The sequence below is a fragment of the Urocitellus parryii genome, unplaced genomic scaffold, assembly GCF_045843805.1.
Source record: "Urocitellus parryii isolate mUroPar1 unplaced genomic scaffold, mUroPar1.hap1 Scaffold_2595, whole genome shotgun sequence".
NCBI lineage: Eukaryota > Metazoa > Chordata > Mammalia > Rodentia > Sciuridae > Urocitellus > Urocitellus parryii.
Window position 1 is genome coordinate 12328 of NW_027552528.1, and position 14273 is coordinate 26600.

Genomic DNA, 14273 nt, shown 5'->3' on the forward strand with positions numbered 1-14273 from the left:
CCCGTTCGCCTTGTCTTCCAGATGCTGGTGGGCAATGGCTACTCGACCGTCAGTGCTTTGATGCTCATTTGTACTGAAAAACGAATAATCCAGTTCTTCCAATCCACACTGGAAAGAATGAGGACATGTTTAAGCAGGGCCAGATAACCCCTTACAGTGTCATCCCACGTTATTTTCTCCTGAGTTTCCAAAAATTAGTTGATGTTGGAAAAAAAAAAACTAAATGGGGATGAGGGAGATGAAATTTCTGTTGTTCTTTGAAAGATCGTTATCAAACCAGGTGAGGTGGTGCACACCTGTCATGCCAGTGGTTCAGGAGGCTCAGGCAGGAAGTTCTCAAGTTGAAGGCTAGCCTCAGCAATTATGTGTGTCCTTAAGCATCTTAGTGAGACCCTGTCTTCGAATTAAAAAAAAAATTACAAAGTACTGGGGGTGTGGCTCAGTGGTTAAATGCCCCTAGGTTCAATTCCTAGTTCAAAAAAAGAAGGTGTTTGATGATATATGGGCTGTTTTCTTACTGAGCTTGCCTAAAGCAGATACCTTCCCTGTCCATAAATGGACCATGACTGTTAACCCTTTGCTTGAAGAATACATTTTGGAACAATAATTTTGTTGAGTCTTGGGAAGAGAAATATCTTCCACAACTACAACTCTTTTGATATGCCTGTGGCAATTAAGTGTGGCCTGTCCAGATCCCAAAAGGTTATGCCCATCTCCAGAGCTACTATGAAGTATCTTCCTAGTAGACTTGAGACAAATGTCACATAGACTGGAAAATCTATCGCCCTTGGAGAGCCACAGGTAGTTCACAATGCCAAACCTAAATTTCCCTGGCTTCCATACCAGGAGAAGGCCCTCACGTAACTAACAGATGGCCCCCCCACTACATCTGCCTAGGCAGGAGCTCAGGAGAATTGTAGGTTTAAAATTGACTCAGAACAGTCTTGTGATTCTGCAAGATGCTTCCTACATAACCTTCCAGTTTCACTTAACTTTTGGAAGGGCCGACATAATATCCATCTCCAGGAACAATAAAGGACGATTGTGCTCTCTTTCCATGCCCAAGTCTGACTGTGTTTTGGTCATACACTTTCTGCCAGGTATCTAAGACCAACTTAGTCAAAATGGACCTTTTCCCTATCTATGTACAGTTAGAGTTAGCTGATATTTTCAGAGATTACTCTTGGGAACTTTTGGGAAGCCTCTTGGTTTATTTTTAACTTTTTCTCTACTAGTTGTGCCATATGACAGGATGGGTCAGCATTATGTTGAATGATTTTGGCTTCTCTTGGGTATATCTGAAATGTTTCCCTATCCAGTGACCCTCCTCTTTGCAGGATGTGCTCTGGTTGGATCTATGTTTTCTTGGGTCCTTTCAATCCCTCTGATGGGCCTCACCAGTGTCATGGGGACCTTAGAGTGGCACCATTATCTTCTGTATCTGAGCTGACCTTAAAGGGTAAGGAATACAATATTGGTTGCTTTTACCTTGGCCCTTTTACATCCTTAACTTTGGTGTCCAGGTTTTGATTTGAAACATCAGACAGGTAAGTTTCACCAGTGTTGAAATATGTGTCCTGAGCTGTAACTTCAGAGTGTATAATTTTGTAGTGACTCGTTCAATATAATTGAACTGAAAGTCAGTTTTATATTCTATTTGTCCTATAGGAAGTACATGAATTGTACTTACTTATGGTCTACATGGGAGCCATGCTAACTTAGAGTAAGGTGAGAGGCAGAGATTTATCTCAGGTTGGCTGGGGCTTGTGGCAAATACAAGCTAATGTGACTTATTTCTTGAAGCTGATCTTTGCATTTGTGAAAACTTTGGAGGCTGATTATTACCAATTAAGGCCAGACTCAGCAAATTAGCATGAGCTCAAAGTAACTTAGTGAGACTCTGTCTCAAAATAAAATATTAAAAAAAAAAAGGCCTGGTGATGTAGCTCAGTGGTATAGTGCCCGTGGTTAAATCCATGGCACGAAACACACATATGAACAAAAAAAAAAAAATGCCAAGAAAAGATGACAGGTTAAAGTTTTGTGAACATAGGGTGACATTTGTGAGTTAAGATCTTCAGTGGATGTTTGGGTAGAACATTGAAATGCAGATTTGTTCATTATTTTGAGCATTAATTAATATAATGTTTAGACATCGAATTGGAATACAATATTATAATTCTAGTCATGTTCACAGAGTTTGCTGATCTCATAAGCATGATTAAATTTTGTATTTCCTCAAATTTTAGCATTTTTGAAGTTTGAGGAGTCCCAAAACACTTTTCCTTTATTCTTTGGTTATATATAATCACTTGATATAGACTCTGGTGACGACATTGAGCTATAGACATGAGAACTGCTGACTCCAGCCCTGCAGCTGTGCCCAGGTGACCCTCACCCCATCTCTGACTGCTCCTTCCCCTGACCCTTCCCAGCCTCTCCCTAGTTGCAGGTCTGTGCGGTCAACATTTTTAGTTTCCATACATGATTGAGGAAAGGCAGGGTTTTTTTTCTAAAAAGAAAATTCTATACACCATTAAGAAAAAAAAATGTCATTTTTTTTCAAAATGGGATGATCAAGAAAAATGACAATTTTATACTTTCACCCACTCTGCATTTTGGTGTCTGCTCCTAGGACAAGCCTGAGAATGACTAGATAGATTTTCCATGAGAGCACATCTGTTTCATATTTTATGGGTCATTGAAGATCAGATGCACTGAGCCCCGTTATCCTCTGACTTTTTTTTACATTAGAAATGACATAGGTCTGTTCTCCTATATTTGATTTATTTAAGGTAAAATATATACCAAGGAAGGTTTAAGGAATAAATTCATGTAATCCAAATTTTATCATTTGTGTAGAAAATTATAAAAATAAAAACTTAAATGCTAGTTCTTAAATTGTGTTATTTTATACCTTTCCTGTAAAATGGAGATTAGGGCTTTGAGTATTGTTTCAAGCCCTGCCTCAATGAAAACTTGTCTGACCTATTCATATGCCTGTATACATTTTTTTTGTACTTTTCTATATGTACTGTATCATCAAATTTTTTAAAAAGCAAGAAAATAAAAATTGTTTGCAAATCAATCCTAATTGGGATTAGCAATGTATAGATGACAGTCTACTAGACCGTAGTTACAGTCTGTGTTTTCATTGAGGAATTATTGGTATGGATAAGAACTTACACTTGTTGTCCTAATTATTTTTCTGGTTTTTCATCCTTTGTATATTTTGGTATGTGTTATGTCTCTTTCTTTCTCTCTTATTGTTTATTATTGAGGTTGGTTGTTTTTGTAGAGAGATTAAGTTTGCCTCTTTTGCCCTCATTTCTGTAATGCAGCACCAATGATTTATTCAGTTTGATGTGCTGTTAAACTATTTTGCTAATGTGTTTTCACCATGTGCAGTGATGGGGTTCAGTGTGACATCTTCATACACATGTGCAGCATCCTCTGATTGAATCCATTCTCTTTAAATGCAGCTCTTCTAAACCTCTATTTATTTCCATATCATATCCATGTGACTTATTTCATTGTCATCCACACAGGACAGAGTCCATTCAGGGCTTCTGTTTCTGTGTCTGGCTTATTCACTGAACACAGTCCTGCAGTTCTATCTATTTTCTATACCCAACAGGGCGCCAAGTCAAGTCCGAATTGCTTTAGGAGGAAGAAAAGAGATAGTTTTAGACTTTTTTTTCTGTAAGTGCATGTGCATGAAAAGATGTACTTTAAAATGAGCATACATACCTGAACAGGATGAATTTCAGCTTGAAGTCTAAGTATTATTCCTAACAAAGTGCCTTTCAGACACATTCATTATTAGCAAATTTGACAAGGTGAATTTTTAAATGAATAATTAAAAGAAAAAAAACTAATGGACAAAAACATTGTTTCCACCCAGTTATTGCAAGTTATAAACAAGGGTCTTTTGGAGCAAGGAAAATGTATCTAACATCAAGATCACTTATATTTTTAATATTTCATGTGAAGGTGATATCAGGATCACAGCCTTCTTCCTGGAAATTTGGTAATGGGATTTGGAGGGGCATCATTAATTTTCTAATTGTTAAATGTAGAACAAGAAAGGTTTGAGAACCTAAAATAAAAGCTTGCAGCAATGTGAGTTTACCCTATTACCTTCTGGAATGTCTCAAGTTAGTTTCTAATCTCTCAAGGTTTAGAAGCCACATATTAGTAATAGTTCTATTTGTTCAGGAAGATGGGGGGAGCAACACTCAGTATTTTAAAATAAAATTCAGGAGAGGCTGGGGATGTGGCTCAAGTGGCAACACACTCGTCTGGCATGCACAAGTTGCTGGGTTCAATAAATAAAAATAAAAATTATAAAAATTATTAAAAATAAAAAATAAAAATGTTGTATCCACCAAAAATTGAAAAATAAATATTAAAATTCTCTCTCTCTCTCTCTCTCTCTCTCTCTCTCTCTCTCTCTCTCTCTCTTTTAAATAATCAGGAAAACTTTTTACTTCCTGTTTATTTTCACAAAAGTAAATAAAATATGAAACACGAGATCGTATAGATGGGCATATGTAACTTGATTGCTGCTACATCTGGCTGATGAAAATGTAACAGAATTCTGATATAATGGACATTTCCTATGGAAATCATTGACAAATAATGTGTCTCAAATTTAACAGATGACATAACTTAGGAAGAATTCATTCACTGCGTTTTACAGAGCACTGTTGTCTGGGTTGAGGATAGTGGTCAGAGCCGAGTGTCTCTTCTAAATCTACAAAAAAAAAACCCTAAGAGACTCAGTTTCTCCCTTCCCAACCTCCTCCTCCTAGAAGCCCCATGCACCAACTTAGCACTTATCTGGATAGATGTGGGGCAATTGCTGCACCTGAGAATAACCTGCAGAGTTTTGAGCAAAAGGGGCTGTTAGATCATCTCTCTGCAGCCTCTAATTTTAGTGTCTCTAGTAAGGTGACAAGATACCACTGGAGAGCACAGGACTATGGAGTCCACAGTGTAACATTTCACTTGCCTCTTGATTTGATTCTAATCTGGATAATAAGCTGCCGTCTGGGGAGAGTGGTCCTCAAAATTTTCTCTAAGTTCCCTTAACAAAAAATATTGTACTACTCTCACTTTGATATGAAGTTAAAATGAGCTCATATCCATTCCTCATGGTGTGATACCTGAATTTTGGGATTAATAATTCTTAGTGTCTCCCTTGTCTCTGAGGGTCCTCTCTCTACAATGTCTGATTGGCACTCTCTTCTTGACTCTATTCTCAAGGGTATCACCTGGTTTTCTGACATTTCTGCTTATGTTCTTCATGGTTTTCATGCTGAAAATTTCAGAATTCAAGAGGTGCATCACTTGAAAGTGCACAATAAAAAATATGGAAAAACAGTGGCATGTCTGGAGGCTGAGGTGGAGGTAATAGCAGTCATATGAAACATACTTGAAGCTCAGGCAGAGTCCATTCTGTTGGAAACCTGAGACATTATTCCTCATCATCATGAATAAAGAAATTTTAAAAAAGAAAAGAAAGAAAAAAACTAAAGAAATATAAGTAGAAAAATAAGAGTTAAAACTGCCCATATTTTCTGATGACATCATTACACATTTTGAAGACTCATAAAACTTCACTCAAAAGCTTCTAGAACTCAAAAATTCAGCAAATTAACAGTATATAAAACTAATACCCACAAATCAGACCTGCAAGACTATCACCAAGGTCCCTGCAGATCTGGTTACACCAGAGGTATCTCTACTAGCATACTTCTTTTGATTCATCTTTACTTTTCCTATGATCTAATACCTCTGTGTTCTCACCTCCTACCTCAGGAACCCTACATTATATACCCCACTCTTTGACCACCATAAGAAACTGTAAATGCTTATGCCAACCTGATATATATATGTCATATATATATATATATATATATATATATATATATATGACATTAATTGAACACATCATTTCTGTTTATTGTGACAATAATGTAATTGTCTAAACAAGAGCTGTTGGCTTTAAGGCTGCATATTATTTGCATTGGGTGGTATAAACATGGATCTTCCCCTTAAATGTGCAGTATTGATAACCTGCAGGGACACTAGAAGATTGTACTGTAGAAATTTTAATATCTCGATTCCCACTGTTAGAGAGGGAGACACAAAGTCAACATGAAAAATAAAAAGGGAAGCAAATGCTCTAGACAAACCAAGATGCTATAATAACAGAATTCACTCACAGTACAGTCGATGAAATTTCAGAGAAGAAGTTCCAAATAAACATGATCAAAATGATCTGTGAAGTGAAGAATAATAGAAGAGAACAAATAGAGGCAACAATGGATCACACCAACAAAGAGATAAGAGAGGAAATACAGGTAGTAAAAGTTTATTTCAAGAGATAGAGATGCAAAAAAAATTGAAATGAAGGAAACAATAAACCAAATAAAAAAATCAATAGATCCCATCACCAATAGACCACATCACCTATAAGACTGAACATCAGGCAATGAAGAGAACATATATAATCTTTTTTTTAATATTTACTTTTTAGATGTAGTTGAATGCAATACCTTTATTTTACTTATTTATTTTTGTGTGGTGCTGAGGATGGAACCCAGGGCCTCACCTGTGCTAGGCAAGCACTCTACCACTGAGCCAACCCCCAGCCCCGACAATATATATAATCTTGAAAATAAAGTTGACCTCACAGGGAAGATGGTAGGAAACCATGAACAGAATTTTCAAGAACCATGGTACAACATGAAAAGACCAAATCTAAGAATTATCAGAATAGATGAAGGCACAGAGATACAAATCAAAGGAATGCACAATCTCTCCAATGAAATAATATCAGAAGATTTCCCAAACATGAAGAACGAACTGGAAAATCAAATACAAGAAACTTGAAGAGACATCAAATGTACAAAATTACAGAAGAATGACACGGAGGCACACTGTCGTGCAATGCCTAGCATACCAAATAAAGATAGGCTTTTAAAAGCCACCAGAGAAAAGGTTCAGATTACCTATGGGGAAAAACAATTCGGATCTCAGACATATTTTTTTTTGTCAAAGAAACTTATAGGAAATTTTGAGCACCAATCTTCCCAGATGGCTGTTATCCAGGACAGAATCTAATCAAGGGGAAAGTGAAATGTTTTGCTGGGGACTCATTCATCCTGTGTTCCCCAGGGGGGCCCTGTTATCTAACTATAGACACTCAAATGAGAGGCTACAGAGAGATGAGCTCAACCTTTCCTTAAAAGTGTGCAGGTTATTCTCAGGTAAACCAAGTGGCCGGCATCCATCCAGCCAAGATCTTCTCTGTTTCCCCGGATGTAGGCAGTGAGTTCATGGGCTTCTAGGATGAGGGAGGAAGGGGAAAACTGGGTCTCCTAGTGAGGGTTTTGGTAGCTTTAAAAGAGCTATCCAGCCTTATCCACGGCACTCAGCCAGATAACTGCTCTGTGAGATGCAATGAAGGAAATATTCCTAGGATGTATCATTCTTTAGTTTTGTGACTTAGAAAATCACTCCTTGTTTTCCATAAGAATTTTTCACTATTTCAGATTCCTATTTAATTTTATCTAAACAATTGCCTATGCCTTCTGTGCTAGCTCCTGTTTTCTATGTTATTTAGTCCTATACAAATAGTCAGAGAAGTAATAATTTTCCCTGTCTCCTCTTTATTAAGTATGCTCAGCATTGCTTCTCTCATCTTCTTGAAAAAATGGAATGGTCATTGATATGTAACTTTCTAAATATTGAGAAATTAAAATGTGATTTTGTATAAACCCAAAAGTAACAGGGGTGACCTTATATTACCACAACCATGTGTTGTAACTTCTCATGAAATCTTCCTTGTCCTACATTTCATCTCACAAATTAAAAATGAAGGGTGCCTCTTCATATTGTGTGTTCTGCCCAGTAGCCAATTTTGAGTGAGAGGGCAGTGGTCCTCTGTCACCTTCACATGAAAAGACAAGTGAATCTGATAGTGATTTCCTTTTCCTTGCCCCCCAAAGATCTGGGAGTATAATTTTCAATAGTTGAGCAGGAAGAATATATGGTCCAATCATCTGGTCTCCTTTTTATTATTCATTTTAAAATCCTCCTTCCCATTTCCCTAATAATGGTTGTGTCTGATAGGCATTTTGTTAGGGAGAATATTTGGAAAAGTTGTTCCTCCTTCTGTTCAGGTGTCTGTGCTCACATTTATTTTTTAAGTTCATATTTGCATGCAAATGCAGTTACAAAACAAATGTGAACCGATCTAATTTTCTTCCTCTTTAAGCAAATTGAAATTGATTCATGTCATTATTGACTTTATCAGGGAAAGAGATCCTCCTGCAGGTATGTTGGATTTCTCAGTAAGGCCAGCTTAGTGTCTGTGATGAAGCTCCTTTGGAGTTTCTTGTTGCTGTTAGAAAAGTAACTTTCCTTATACTGAACCTGACGACAGATTTCAAGCTATTGTTATTGTGTAGTCGCAGCTGGGAACCCTGAGCTTTACTGAAATCTTTCCAATTGATGGGAACAATGGATAATTATCAACCAGATTTTGCAGGAATAGCCATCACTCATTTACCCAAATATTCTACAGGATTTTCTCCTTAATATCCCTGTAGCTTGCACATTTCACAGTGGTTTTTCACACAGCATAGCACCTGGCTGGTAGTGGTTGTGCCCTCCCTGGTATGCAAGCTGTTTCTCCCTAGTGCTCTTTATACTTTCCCAGCTAGAACTGTGATGCAAAGTACAGCTGGCTGTACAATTTACCCTCAGTCCCAAACTCCCATGAAGCAGGACCAGCCCCTCTCTCAGAACTCCATTGTTCATTTTTTGTTAATGTACTGTAGGTGATGGGAGTGGGGGTTCGGGGGTCTTAAGTACATGGAAAAGACAAAACAAATTATGCCCCCTTGTGTCTGCTGTTATTGTTATTGTTGTTATTATTATATTATCATTATATTATTATTATTATTATTATTATTATTATTATTATTATTATTCATTATGGTACCAAGGTTTGAACCCAGGGGTGCTTAAGGACTGAGCCACATCTCTAGTCTTTTTAATATTTTATTTAGAGATAGAGTCTTGCTATAAGGCTTAGGTCCTCACTAAGTTGCTGAGGCTAGTCTCAATAATGCAATTCTCTTGCCTCAAACTCCCAATCAGTGAGAACTACAGATGTGCACCACCATGCCCAACCCATGTTACTTTACCCGTGATTTATGTATCCATATGTGGACTGTCCAGTATTTCTTAGGACAGTTTGCTTTCTCTTATTAAAAAAAAATTAGATTTATTTTTTGATTGTTTTTGCTTCGAACAGTATGTTTCCAAGTACCATCACTGTGTTAAGAGCCTTAGTTGAGGAGGCCCCTTGAACACACTGCAGGGGGGTAGGAAGTTCTCATCTTGTCCTGGAGCCTCTAGACTCTTCTGTGCTAAGTGGCAGGACTCATGGCTGGGAGAGGACATGCCTGATGATTTATTTTAGTTTGTATTATGAAGGGCTCCGGATCACCAGAATGCTTTATAATATAAAGAAGACATTAACACAGACATAGCTGTATACTTACCTTTAGAATACTTACATATCTCATAATATTTAAGTGAATAATGTATATGTGTGTGATGCATATGATAAACTAATAAATCTGTAAGTGATCTAAATTTGGACAGAAGCCAGGCACAGTCGTGCATGCCTATAATCCCAAAATAAAAAATGAAATTGTCATTTTACTGTTCACTACATTTCAAAATAACTTTTTTTTCCTAATGGTTTGTAGAATTTTCCTTTCAGTCAATTACTGCATGTTCTCACTCATGTAGGGAATGTAAACATGTTGCCCACATAGCAGTGCAGCTCAGCAGAATCTGGGAAGGGGCAGGGGAAGGAGCAGTCAGAGGAGGGGTGAGGGGCACCTGGGCACAGCTGCAGGGCTTGGGTCAGCAGTTCCCATGTCTATAACTCAATGTGGTCACCAGAGTCTGCATCAGGTGATTACATATGACCAAATAAGAGTTTTGAAACTGCACACTTAGAAATTATACAACGTGAGAAAATCAATCTGTTAATTCCCCCATGTGTTCAGCAAGCAATGTAAACATATATTGAATTCTAATAGGAGACTCTCTAAGTCCAGGTATTATGTCAGCTAAAGGTTAAATTAAAAAAAATATAGATCTACATTTCAACGTTTAAACCAAACCTGTAATTAAACTCTGAATTCTCACGTGGTGCCTAATGTTCACACATGTTTAACATGTCAGCCTTCTTTAGCACTTTTGGTTTTTGTACTAGGGATTGAACCCAGGACGCTTTACCAATGAGGTACATCCCTAGCCCAATTTAATATATTATTTTGAGACAGGGTCTCACTAATTTGCTAGCTCGCCTTGAACTTGACATCCTCCTGTCTCTGCCTCATGAGTAGCTGGGATTCCCTTAGTGTCTTTTACATCCATAGGCTCATGAACTAATTTAGCCTTAAGACTTTGTTTTCAGGTGTTATTATGGTTTAGTATGTGAAAACACAAATTAAAACTCAATTATTACTTATAAGAGATGCTTGGGTTAAAGTAAATATATATGTTTTCCAGGAAAATATTCTGCCAGTAAGTCATTACAAAATTCTCTAGAATCAGAGCTGGAGATGTAGTTCTGGAGTAGAAAATGTATCTGGTAAGTGTGAGACATCAATATAATAAACCCAAGTATCAATTCTATATGTGGACCCCTTGAGTCAAGAGAAATGTCATTGCAATCTTGAAGGACAACAGAAAACTTGGACTCTCAAAAGACTCATATTTCAAAGTTAGGTTTGATACTTACACTGTAATAAATTCCTCAAGTGAAGTTAATGTGTATATATTTTAATTATGATTCTGTTTACCACAATGATTGCACATATTTAAAGTTTTTTTTGTTTGTTTTGTTGATTTGGTGGGGCATGAACTCAGGGGCATTGAACAAGAAAGCCCCATCCTTAGACCTATTTTGTGTTTTATTTATACACAGGGTTTCACTGAGTTTCTAAGTGCATCACAGTTCCTGAGGCTGACACTGAATTCGCAATTCTTTAACCTCAGCCTCCCAACCTACGGGGCTGCTGGGATTACAGGTGTGCCCCACAGCACCAAGCTTTGCACATATTAAAGTAGAAAAAATATTGAAATATTGGATCACATAGGTCAAATTCTGATTTTCTAACAAAAATAATTAACATAGGTAGTTTTTTAGAGGAATCAAATAGTCCTAAAATACATTCAATATTCTCTGAACAGAGATTCCCAAACAGATTGTAATTCTGGTAATTTTTTAGCCTCTCTGAATTGGTGATAGAGATGATCAACTATTAAGAGATTTCTAAGAGTGAGGATCTTCAGAAGTCTAAAAAAAATGAACAATTCCATAGAGATCCTTCTGCACAGCAATCTTTCCCTGTATGGAAAACGTGCTCCATCCTGTTTCATGCACAGTATCTCGGGTACAGACAAGATGAGGTTTTGTTCAGCTTATAGATGAGACGAGTCCAGAGCCCAGGCTCATGGGCTTCTGAAAGTTGAATACTTATCTTTTAAGTGGATGATTATATAGGTATACTCAAGCCATCTGACTTCAGAGGTTGCAATACTTAGCATTTTCTCTGTGAATATATTAAAAAAATTACATGTGTTCATGAACAAACCAGAATAAAGGTAACAGGAAGCTAACGTAAATATGCATGGCCTAACACATTGAAACTCTTTGCTTAGGAGGATTTTATTCCTAATTAAACCACCATAATTTCAATTGACCCAAAAGTACATAGTCCTTACAACAGGAAGGACACATACTCCACCCTTGCAGTAAGATATCATCAAGAAAAATTCAAGGTTGTATCTGGGAAAGATTTTCTATAACATTGGAGCTTGTGAATAAGAAATATATGACATATAAGATCATTTTAATGCACAGGAAAATCTTTTGTGCTTTGCATGAAATGTAGTCCAGCCATTATTGGAAAATGATGGGAAAAGAGAGAGAAAAGAATGGTTTCCAGTGTGTGTGTCAGCAAAACTTCAGTTAGAGGGGAAAGAGGGCATTGGGATAGACCAACAAATTTTGCTCCTGGCAACAGTATTGGCTGAGGTGGATGAAATTTAATATTTGTGATAATACATTTTCTTACTTTTCTCCTAAGACATGTAATCCATGATTACTTACCCCAAATGATGAAAAAAAAAAAAAACAATGGTGCATGGTGTTATTAACATAAGAAGCACCTTTTACTCTGAAGTGGGAATTGGGATATTGGCAAACACCCTCCTCTTTCTGTTCGACATCATCAAGTTCCTGTGTGACAAGAGGCTCAAGAACATTGACTGGATCATTGGTCTCTTGGCCCTAACCCACTTCCTGATGCTGCTCAACATGGGGTTCTTATCTGCAGACAGTTTTACATCTCAGGGGGTTCTTTGGGGTGATGAAACATGTAAATCACTTGCATACTTGTACAGGTTGATGAGGGGCCTGTCTATTTCTGCCACCTGCCTGCTGAGTGTCCTTCAGTCCATCACCCTCAGCCCCAGAAGCTCCCGCTTGGCAAAGTTCAAGCCTAAGTCCCCACAGGACAGCATGAGGTCCCTTCTCTTCCTGTGGGTCTTCTATATGTCCTTCAGTGCCCACTTATCCATCTCTGCTGTTGACAACTCCACTGTGACCTCACAGGGCCTTATATTCCTCAGTGACTCCTGCACTATATTACCCATGAGCTACTTCCTCAGGCATTTGTTTACCATCCTCGGTGCCTTACAGCATGTCTTCCTTATATGGCTCATGGCCCTCTCCAGTGGGTACATGGTGACCCTCTTGCATAGGCATAAGTGGCAGTGCCAGCACCTTCACAGCACCAGCCTGTCCCCAAAAGCCTCCCCAGAACAGAGGGCCACCAGGGTTATCCTGCTGCTCCTAGGATTTTTTTGTGCTTATGTACTGTTTGGACTGCATGGTCTCCTCCTCAAGAACCATGTGGAACAATGACCCTGTGTGCCTTTCCGTCCAGATCATGGTGTCCAATGGCTATGCCACCATCAGTCCTTTGGTTTTCATCTGCATGGCGAAACAAAGTGTTGCCTTTTTGAAATATTTGTGGGGGAAGGACAGTCAACATTGAATCATTGCATGATTTTTCAGTTCTCTACCTGAGCCACTGCACCGCCATGCATCAACTCATCATGGCATAAGGAGTTTGCTCTCCATGTTGGATGAATGCACAAAGTGGTTTTTAAAAATGATTACATTAAGCTTAAAAATGAGAAAAACAGGACAGATTATTGTCCATATGGCTCCAACAAGGCTAGTAACTTTATATTTCTGATTGATGTGTGAAAGGAACCCTAGGTAGTAAATATCACTTTTTTTTTCTGAATCAGTCCATACATTTACAAGTATGTGAGAGATTGGAGTGTTTTTTATAAATCAAGAGTCTCAGAAATCTCCTTTATGCCTAATAGATTGTAAACATCCCTTATCCTAAACTGTCATCTCATCTATCAATTGAACTTTTATGAATATAACAAAAAAACTGGATATAGGGACAACAACTATTATTTAAACACCATTGCTCAGGATACCACATTTATAATAGTGATAGAGACAGTCTGATATTCCCAATTGTATGAATGTATGAAGATATGGTCTGGATGTATCATGGAATTCCACTCAACATTAAATAGGAGAAATATTTTGGTGCATAGGAAGCCACAGACGAATCTTCAATTTATTATGTCAAGAGGGTACATGGTCACCCTCTTGCATAGGCATCAATCAAAACTGTATACATATACACACAGCGGGTGGAATCTTCAGTAGAATAATATGCAAAGACTGAATATTGCATTAAATTCTAAACATAGCATTAAATGCAAAGGTGATGCTGATGTATAAGAAACCACAGATGAATCTTGAAATTATTCGGTCAAGCGACTGTCACTCACAAAAGAATCAACATTTGTATAAAATAGACCTGTAAAAGATGGAAGTTTGGGTCATATAATTTATAAAGACAGAATGTAGTAGTATGGCATTTTCCTGCAGCTGAGGAAGGGTGTGCCCTGGGGAATTTTTATTTAATGAATCTAGAGATATTTTAGGAATAAGAAAGACTAGGGAAATGGTAGAGAGAATCCATGCACCCACATTTGAATTTGCTTAAGGCCACTGACCAGTATTCTTAATCACAGATAAATGATAAATATCATCTTTTGTGTACTTACATAATAATAAA

General features: G+C 37.6%; 1 pseudogene; it reads left to right on the forward strand.

Annotated features, from left to right (window-relative positions):
* Positions 1 to 12232: 12232 nt before the first annotated feature.
* LOC113177528 (vomeronasal type-1 receptor 90-like) lies at positions 12233 to 13160 on the forward strand (annotated as a pseudogene).
* The last annotated feature ends 1113 nt before the right edge of the window (positions 13161 to 14273 follow it).